Genomic DNA, 6,786 nt, shown 5'->3' with positions numbered 1-6,786 from the left:
GGTGTGTTGGAGCAAGAAAACCTCTAAAACATGCAGGATAGCGGCCCTCGAGGACAGGAGTTTGACACCCCTTACGGGGTTGTTCTGAAAAGGCTGAGTTGTGGTAGTCTGAATGTTTCCAGCTGTTAATAAAGCTGAGCTGAAAGACAAACTAAAGCTCGTTCATTCTACAAAAGACAAAACAAAAGCAGAAGAATAGCAGAAAGAAGCAGAATTTTACCTGAAATAACAGGAAAAAAGCTAAAATTAGCWAAAGAAGTAGCTAATATTAGCACAAGAATGTGAAAAGAGCAGAACCAGAACAAAATGTGAGGTTCTTTAAAGATTTAGAAATAATGTAAAGGATTTTAAGGTTGATGAAAACAGCTCCATTCATTWTCAATGGCAAAAAAGTGGCTAAAAAAGTGAAATAGCTGAAAAAATATAAAAAGTAGAAATACCAAAAGTCATAGCACCTCTCACATGAGCTGAACATTTTGATAAATGAATTGTTGAAATAACACATAATTGTGGAACGAGTCAGAAGCAGAARAACATGCAGAAGAAAACGATCTCAGTGCTGTGAAGCGTCACRCAGTAATGAAGCAGAGGACCGTACACAGCTGAAGTTTGTGAGAGATTTGTGACTGAACAGGTTTTCCTCCATCTCATCTCTCAGGCTTTGGGAGTGGGGTGGAGGGATTGGAGGTGGTCTTCAGAAGAGATAAACGGGAGAAGCGAGGTGGATGAAAGGGATGTACTCCTCCAGACACGGAGAGGAAATCTGCTCAAATCTTCTCTTGTTAGAGAGGAGACGAGGATCAATCAGTCTGCTGCTGAAAACCTCCACATCCAACAGGAGGTTGTTTTTTTCCTCTCGTCTCTTCATGTCACCTCTCTGTTCCTTACAGGAGACGAACAAAACACAGCAGTTAATTCTCTGAAGTTTTAATTAATAAGTTGCTCTTCCTTCAGTGTCACGAGGCGTCCCGGAGGACAGGTGTGGAGCAAACACAGGTAGAGAGGGAGGGAGGGAGGGGTGAGAGGTGTGCAACAACACCACCGAACGAACCAACGGAGAGAGGCGGGGGTCAGGTGGGAGCTGTGGGGCCGAGGGGATCAGCTACCTGACATGAATTAATCACTCTCCTGCCACTCACTCTGGTGAATTCATTAGCAGCTCTGGCTCCTGCGTCCCCGCAGTATCATCTAGTCATTAATTTCAAAAGGTGAGACGGAGCCGTGCTCCAAAAAAAGCTCCACATCTGGAGACGGGCTCTTTTTTTTCTGTTTATGTCTCRTTCAACGTTATTTATTTCTGATCGAAGTGTTTCTGTGTGAATCAGGAGTGACAGAAAACCTGAAAACCCTCAGCTTCTTCCGTTAAATCAGAATTCATCTTTTTATACGAGGAAGTTGTTTAACGTTATCCTGTTAGCATCAGTGTCGTCAGTTTCAATAGAGCAGTCAGCTCAAATTTACCAAAAACTGTTTTTACAATCAGTAAATCTGCAGCTAAAGATTAGCTAAAAACTGCAAATAACACAACGTCACATTCTGAGTACTGGAAAATTACCAAGTATGCACAAGGTATACCTAGGTGCGTGTCAGATGTATCCAGTACCTATTGGGTATRAACTGAGTACATACCAGGTAAGTAACCCAATAAGTAGTAGATACATGTCAGGTTATTTGAGACTTTATTCATTTCAAAACTAAACAATTTCTATATAAAATAAAAAATACAAATCACAAATAAAATGAAAGGCAGCAGAAAGAAGAAAACTGCTTCTAAATTTAGGTTTGACAAACGTCCATTAAGATTATAACAACTCTCTCTTAAACTTTAACTGGATGTTTAAAGGTAATGGGTTTTTATGAGYCTTATGATCAACCAAATCGTAGAATTTTAATAACTTCATTTGATGTAATAATGTATTTGATGGATGACTGTAGTGTTTTCTGGTGATAATAAGGATTTGTAATTGTTTTACATGCTTTTCCACAAACATCAAGACAATAGATCAAGTGTGGAACAATTACTGCATTACAACTGCATTACAACTTATACAGAGATTTATCTTTGAGTAACTCCTTTACTTTATACAGTACTTCAACAGGTTTATATTTTTGTTCTTAAATGATTTATGTGAGGTCTCCATGTCAGCTTTTCCTCAATGATGACACCCAAAAACCTGACCTTGCTGACTCTGCAGATCTCAACACCATCACCTCTAAATGGAACATTGACAGTTATGTATCTTTCTATTACTAAATATCATGTGATTAGTTTTATCTAAATTTAATCATTTCAATTTAATGTTCTATAGTTTTACTCAAACAAAAATTGTGGTATCTGCAAATAAAACAAATTTAAAAAGTCATTTACATATGAAATAAATAACTTTGGACCAAGTACAGAACCCTGAGGGACTTCACGTGGGATGTTACTAGAGATGGGACAAATGGCTCTCTGAAGGGATCCGGATCTTGGGGATCCGTTTGTTTCATAGAGCCGTTCAAAAGAGCCGATCGATTTTGAATGTATTACGTCATCACGTAGGGAAATACGTCACCACGTAGCCGTGCGTGATGACGTCACCCCATCACGTGGGTGGAACCATGTGTTTGTCAACGGAAACCCCCCTCCCCCTTTYACATGAGCCTCTGTACTCCACAACTCCGCCTGTGAAAAAACAAAGCGGGAGCGATTTAAGTATGAAAAAAAATAAAGATTAAATGAAGAATAAAAGAAATAAAACTACAAAATGCTTGTTACTGCCCGCGATTCGGCTCCTATCATTCGTTGCAAAGAGCCGTTCAAAAGATTCGGATCGTTCACGAACGTCACATCTCTAGATGTTACAGAGTTCAGATCTTACATCTGTACACACTGTTTCCTATTTTCAAATAACTGGATACCCACTGCAGTGCTGCATCTCTAATGCTGTATATATTCAGCTTTTCAAGGAGCCTGGTGTGGTGTCAATAGTGTCAACATCTGGTCAGGTATGTACCCAGTAGGTTGGTTAGGTTATATGTATCAGGTATTAAGTATGTATTAAGTATGTATCAGGTATGTATCCAGTCGTACAAAGTATGTACAAGTAGGTATCATGTATGTATCAAGTATGAACCCAGTAGGTATCCAGTATGTGTCATGAATGTATCAGGTATGTATCCAGTATGTAACATGAATGTACCAGGTATGTATCCAGTCGTATCAAATATGTACAAGTATGTACAAGTAGGTATCAGGTATGTATCAAGTATGAACCCAGTAGGTATCCAGTATGTGTCATGAATGTATCAGGTATGTATCCAGTCGTATAAAGTACATGTACAAGTAGGTATCAGGTATGTATCAAGTATGAACCCAGTAGGTATCCAGTATGTGTCATGAATGTATCAGGTATGTATCCAGTCGTATAAAGTACATGTACAAGTAGGTATCAGGTATGTATCAAGTATGAACCCAGTAGGTATCCAGTATGTGTCATGAATGTATCAGGTATGTATCCAGTCGTATAAAGTACATGTACAAGTATGTACAAGTAGGTATCAGGTATGTATCAAGTATGAACCCAGTAGATGTCCAGTATGTATCATGAATGTACCAGGTATGTATCCAGTCGTATCAAATATGTACAAGTAGGTATCAGGTATGTATCAAGTATGAACCCAGCAGATATCCAGTATGTGTCATGAATGTATCAGGTATGTATCCAGTATGTGTCAGGTATGAACCCAGTACACACCAGGTACTGGTATTGCTTCCAAAACAACACATTAAAATAAAAACTTGCTCTGGTGGTCCTGATCGGCTCCTCGCTCTCTGCCTGCTGGCCGTTTCCTGCTGACCGCTGTGGATAGATTAATGAGCGTGAGATCCGAGGAATGTTAATTAATTTGATTATGTGTGGAGAGGGGAGGGGTCTGAGGTTTGGTGGAGTGGGACACGGGTGTTCTGGTGTGAGGGGGGGGGGGTCCTGTTTTATCGAAGAGAGGCAGAAGATGAATAGGTTCTGTGGCTTTTATATATAGCATGTGCTGCCACATAGTCAATGCACTTTTAATTCACCTCTTACACACACACACACACACACACACACACACACACACACACACACACGTTCATTACCCAGTTTACTAATGGAAATCTAATCATTACTCCACCTGCTTGTCCACACACACACACTCAGTGCTGTGGTTTGTTCAGCACTGATATCCCCGGGTGGATTAACCGGACCTCGGGGGCTGTTTATATGAAGCCACACAGCAAAGTCAGACTAATTGTATTAACCGACCCAAAGAGCAGCTCATGACTCTGACCCTGGGCTGTTTATGACCCGCAGATCAATCCAGCTCCTCGCTCACTTTTTCCTCATGTTTTCTTTTTTTTTTAATCCCAGCTAGTCCATCACTCATCCCCTCCACGGTTTGGTTAAATCATCCGCACCAGTCGCTGTCTAATTACCTCCATCGTTAAGATACTGTATATGATTGACCATAAAAAGCTGCAGTAAAACGGGCAGGAAGCAAACAAACAGGAGCTTTAGCGCGGCGGCCTGGCCCTGCTGATACGAGGACAGCGGTTATGGCCGTTCGGTGTCAGTTCCACTGACATTTTCATTTCATATTTAATTGCACACCGGTGATTATGGCACTTAGGGTTTTATTTTAAATTTATCTAATAATGCTCCGGTGGCCGTGCACTGACACTTTTTTATTTTATTCGGTGCTCAATCAAGCTGAATTTACCGTTGCTCTGCCTGTTTCCACTCTGGTACAAATGTCTGCTGAAGGAGTGTTGGAAACACGCTGCCCGGTTCAGGCCCGTGTGCCTGGCAGACGATGTGAAGGGAAAATGAGTTTCATTTTCTTTACCTGTTTCTTTCTTCCTGGGTGACGGGAAGCTGCTGTCTGCTCTTCCAGGTCTCGWGGTTTTGGTTCAGAGGCTGCAGGAGGCAGAAGTTATTTCTTTCTCTTATTGAAACTTCCTGTAGATGTCTCCATTTTTTCTTCTCTTTCCACAATTTATATTTGAAACTCTTCAGCTCCTTCAGGACATTTCAGCTGTGACTTTTGTTTCTACAGCAGTTTATTCTTTGTGACATGTTTAGCTTTTTAAACTTCTTTGTGCTAATTTCACATTTCAGCTTCTATTTCATTGATTCAAGCTTTTTTTCTGCTTTTTATGTCATTCTGACCCTTTCTGCTATTCTTCAGCTAGTTTAAACTTTTTGTGCTTCTTCCTGGTAATTTAAGCTGTTTATTCTTCTTTTAGCTGCTTTCTGCTAATTTAAGCTGTTTATTCTTTCAGCTGCTTTCTGCTAATTTAAGCTGTTTATTCTTCTTTTAGCTGCTTTCTGCTAATTTAAGCTGTTTATTCTTTCAGCTGCTTTCTGCTAATTTAAGCTTTTTATTCTTCTTTTAGCTGCTTTCTGCTAATTTAAGCTGTTTATTCTTCTTTTAGCTGCTTTCTGCTAATTTAAGCTGTTTATTCTTCTTTTAGCTGCTTTCTGCTAATTTAAGCTTTTTATTCTTCTTTTAGCTGCTTTCTGCTAATTTAAGCTGTTTATTCTTCTTTTAGCTGCTTTCTGAAAATTTCAGCTGCTTTCTGTAGTTTTTAGCTGCTTTTTATCTAAATTTAGCTAATTCAATATTTTCAGCTAACTGCACTTTTTTGTGGTTATTTCAGCTTTATTTATTATTTTTATTACTTCCTGTTATTTAACAGGTAAGTCCTGTTGAGATGTCAGATCTGTTTTTCGGGGGCGGTCTGAAGACAACCTGTTGTTGTAYGTGTTGTTAGGGGTGGTACCYGGAGAAAACCCACACAAGCACGAGGAGAACATGGAAACTCCTCACAGAGACCTCAGGTCCAGACGGGGAATCGAACTCACGACCTTCYTGCTGTGAAGCGTCGGTGCTAACCACTGAGCCCCTTTTTACTGATTAATTCAGAAAAATAGAAACGAGAAGAATCAAGAACCTTTATTTTGGTTCTGTTTACAAAAAGACAAGTTTATACACAAAGAACTATAAATATGTGCTCTGTGTCAATTTCAGCTACTTTTTAAAGCTATTTTAGGCTAGTTTCAGCTTTTTTTAGATAAGATAATATTTATTATCATCACACAATCATACTTTGTACGATAGTGCGATGAAATTGTGGTGTTKTCCCACCCTGGTGATATAAAATATGTTTAAAAAAAGAATAAAACACAAATTAGCGATTGTAAAACAAGCAGAGTCTTTCTTGATTCTTGCTCATTTGAAAAGTTTCTCATTTCCTCATCTGTCTGTTAATTTTCACTTGTTTCATTTCAGCTTCATTTTGCTCATTTTAGCTACTTTTTTGCACATTTCAGATGTATTTTTACCCTTTTTTTTGCTGTTTCCCTCTGATTTTCACWTGTTTTTGTCCTACTTTAAACAAAAGTCAGCTGTTCAAACTGAACTCACATCATCAGTTTTGTTGTTAAACCTTTTCAGCAGCTTTCAGCTAAAATCCCTCAGCGTTAATCGTTCACACTCTCGTTTCAGGGAATTTCTTCAGATCTTTACGATGTCGATCCGTCCAGGACGGCAGCGCAGCCGACTGAACAGTGATTTTCCGGCTGTAAAGGTAAAGTTTGTCGTGTTTGTARAGTTGTGACTCGACACAGGTGTGTTGTCTGACATCCTTGTCGCCATGGAGACAGCCAGTCGCCACAAACTCCGCGTCACCGTGGAGACGGGGCCAGGCATGGCCGGGACAGCGCTTGTCACAACCGCCCAGTGTCCTAAACGAGCCGAGCTGAG

At 39.8% G+C, this 6,786-nt stretch overlaps 1 long non-coding RNA gene across 1 annotated transcript in view; it reads left to right on the top strand.

The window, feature by feature from the left end:
• Nucleotides 1–6,786, top strand: part of LOC106532798 (uncharacterized) — a 58,650-nt gene that overhangs the window by 34,843 nt on the left and 17,021 nt on the right. Inside the window, exon 4 of the long non-coding RNA XR_001312149.1 lies at nt 6,529–6,610. This is a non-coding gene — a long non-coding RNA (uncharacterized LOC106532798). The remainder of the gene's footprint in view (nt 1–6,528; nt 6,611–6,786) is intronic.

This window comes from Austrofundulus limnaeus, unplaced genomic scaffold (genome assembly GCF_001266775.1).
Source record: "Austrofundulus limnaeus strain Quisiro unplaced genomic scaffold, Austrofundulus_limnaeus-1.0 Scaffold832, whole genome shotgun sequence".
Lineage (NCBI taxonomy): Eukaryota > Metazoa > Chordata > Actinopteri > Cyprinodontiformes > Rivulidae > Austrofundulus > Austrofundulus limnaeus.
Note: the sequence above shows the minus strand (reverse complement) of the source record. Positions and strands in the feature narration are given on the sequence as shown.